A 3,802-nucleotide genomic window follows, 5' to 3' on the forward strand; every position below is an offset into this window, starting at 1 on the left:
AGAGAGGGGGCTGAGAGAGAGGCTGAGAGAATGTGAAAGGGGATGCAGATGGACAGGTACAGATGGACAGTTACAGATGGACAGTGACAGATGGACAATTACAGATGGACAGTTACAGATGGACAGTTACACATGGACAGGTGCAGATGGACAGTTACAGAATGGACAGTTACAGAATGGACAGTTACAGAATGGACAGTTACAGAATGGACAGTTACAGATGGACAGGTGAAGATGGACAGTTACAGATGGACAGTTACAGAATGGACAGTTACAGAATGGACAGTTACAGATGGACAGGTGCAGATGGACAGTTACAGAATGGACAGTTACAGAATGGACAGTTACACATGGACAGTTACAGAATGGACAGTTACAGAATGGACAGTTACAGATGGACAGTTACAGGATGGACAGTTACAGATGGACAGTTACAGAATGGACAGTTACAGAATGGACAGTTACAGAATGGACAGTTACAGATGGACAGTTACAGAATGGACAGTTACACATGGACAGTTACAGAATGGACAGTTACAGAATGGACAGTTACAGAATGGACAGTTACACATGGACAGTTACAGATGGACAGTTACAGAATGGACAGTTACAGAATGACAGTTACAGAATGGACAGTTACAGAATGGACAGTTACACATGGACAGTTACAGATGGACAGTTACAGATGGACAGTTACAGAATGGACAGTTACACATGGACAGTTACAGATGGACAGTTACAGATGGACAGGTACAGATGGACAGTTACAGAATGGACAGTTACAGAATGGACAGTTACAGAATGGACAGTTACAGATGGACAGTTACAGAATGGACAGTTACAGAATGGACAGTTACAGAATGGACAGTTACAGATGGACAGTTACAGAATGGACAGTTACAGAATGGACAGTTACAGAATGGACAGTTACAGAATGGACAGTTACAGATGGACAGTTACAGATAGACAGTTACACATGGACAGTTACAGATGGACAGTTACAGATGGACAGGTACAGATGGACAGTTACAGAATGGACAGTTACAGAATGGACAGTTACAGAATGGACAGTTACACATGGACAGTTACAGATGAACAGGTACAGATGGACAGGTACAGAATGGACAGTTACAGAATGGACAGTTACACATGGACAGTTACAGAATGGACAGTTACACATGGACAGTTACAGATGGACAGGTACAGATGGACAGGTACAGATGGACAGTTACAGAATCGACAGTTACTCATGGACAGTTACAGATGGACAGGTACAGATGGACAGTTACAGATGGACAGGTACAGATGGACAGGTACAGATGGACAGTTACAGAATCAACAGTTACTCATGGACAGTTACAGATGGACAGGTACAGATGGACAGGTACAGATGGACAGGTACAGATGGACAGTTACAGAATCGACAGTTACTCATGGACAGTTACAGATGGACAGGTACAGATGGACAGGTACAGATGGACAGTTACAGATGGACAGTTACAGAATGGACAGTTACAGAATGGACAGTTACAGATGGACAGTTACAGATGGACAGGTACAGATGGACAGGTACAGATGGACAGTTACAGAATGGACAGTTACAGAATGGACAGTTACAGATGGACAGGTACAGATGGACAGGTACAGATGGACAGTTACAGATGGACAGTTACAGAATGGACAGTGGAGAAAAGAGAGGGATAATGAAAGAAGAAATGGAAATGGATCGATGTGGGCCATGGCCAACAGGGAGATTATATGATTTTCACCCGAGCAGTGAGTGAGAGGGCTGGGGTATGTGTGTCTGTGTGTGTGTGTGTGTGTGTGTGTGTGTGTGTGTGTATGTGTGTGTGTGTGTGTGTGTGTGTGTGTGTGTGTGTGTGTGTGTGTGTGTGTGTGTGTGTGTGTGTGTGTGTGGTGTGTGTGTGTGTGTGTGTGTGTGTGTGTGTGTATGTGTGTGTGTGTGTGTGTGTGTGTGTGTGTGTGTGTGTGTGTGTGTGTGTGTGTGTGTGTGTGTGTGTGTGTGTGCGTGCATGCGTGCGAGAGAGGGTTTGCAGGATTGATCCTGTCTGATTGATAGGTGAAGTCACGCCACTCTTCGATCTGCTCACCTTCAATTATTAATCTCTTCATCCCTTCTTCACTCTCTCCAATTACACAGATCAAACTCTTTGCTGCTGCACACACACACACACACACACACACACACACACACACACACACACACACACACACACACACACACACACACACACACACACACACACACACACACACACACACACACACACACACACACACTTTTCATGAAAGCCGTGTGTACAGTACTGTATATCTCTGACTCCCAATTAGAGATCAATTTACTGCATCATACATGTTCAACACGACCTAATTAGAGATTCATTTGAGACTAGTTGGTAATAAACCAGTCACTGTGTTAGAGCAGAGACCGACTGGCTCCCTGGCTAGCAGCCCTCCAAACTCATTAGACCTATGCTGTGATGCCTATGCATGTTAACACATAGGAGAAGTAATACAGGAGCTAATGAGGGATACTACTGTTATAGTAATGAAAAGGAGTGAGAAAGCAAGAGATTGGTATCTCACCCTCTCCCTCTTCCTCCCTCCCTCCCTATGGAGAGAAGTTTTCATTACTACACTGCTCAAAAAAATTAAGGGAACACTTAAACAACACAATGTAACTCCAAGTCAATCACACTTCTGTGAAATCAAACTGTCCACTTAGGAAGCAACACTGATTGACAATACATTTCACATGCTGTTTGTGCAAATGGAATAGACAACAGATGGAAATTATAGGCATTTAGCAAGACACCCCCAATAAAGGAGTGGTTCTACAGGTGGTGACCACAGACCACTTCTCAGTTCCTATGCTTCCTGGCTGATGTGTTGGTCACTTTTGAATGCTGGCGGTGCTTTCACTCTAGTGGTAGCATGAGACGGAGTCTACAACCCACACAAGTGGCTCATGTAGTGCAGCTCATCCAGGATGGCACATCAATGCGAGCTGTGGCAAGGTTTGCTGAGTCTGTCAGTGTAGTGTCCAGAGCATGGAGGCGCTACCAGGAGACAGGCCAGTGCATCAGGAGATGTGGAGGAGGAGGCCATAGGAGGTCAACAACCCAGCAGCAGGACCGCTACCTCCGCCTTTGTGCAAGGAGCAGGAGGAGCACTGCCAGAGCCCTGCAAAATGACCTCCAGCAGGCCACACATGTGCATGTGTCTGCTCAAACAGTCAGAAATAGACTCCATGAGGGTGGTATGAGGGCCCGACGTCCACAGGTGGGGGTTGTGCTTACAGCCCAACACCGTGCAGGACGTTTGGCATTTGCTAAAGAACACCAAGATTGGCAAATTCGCCACTGGCGCCCTGTGCTCTTCACAGATGAAAGCAGGTTCACACTAATCACATGTGACAGACGTGACAGAGTCTGGAGACGCCTTGGAGAACGTTCTGCTGCCTGCAACATCCTCCAGCATGACTGGTTTGGCGGTGGGTCAGTCTTGGTGTGGGGTGTCATTTCTTTGGGGGGGCCGCACAGCCCTCCATGTGCTCGCCAGAGGTAGCCAGACTGCCATTAGGTACCGAGATGAGATCCTCAGACCCCAGTTTGATTTCACAGAAGTGTGATTGACTTGGAGTTACATTGTGTTGTTTAAGTGTTCCCTTGATTTTTTTGAGCAGTGTATATTCTTAAATATTCTTGAGTTCATTTGGGAAGTGGTAACTCATTAAACAAAATTTTCCCGTGGTGCCCCAGATTCCTAATGATTTAATTGT

The sequence above is a fragment of the Oncorhynchus masou genome, unplaced genomic scaffold (genome assembly GCF_036934945.1).
Source record: "Oncorhynchus masou masou isolate Uvic2021 unplaced genomic scaffold, UVic_Omas_1.1 unplaced_scaffold_2101, whole genome shotgun sequence".
Taxonomy (NCBI): domain Eukaryota; kingdom Metazoa; phylum Chordata; class Actinopteri; order Salmoniformes; family Salmonidae; genus Oncorhynchus; species Oncorhynchus masou.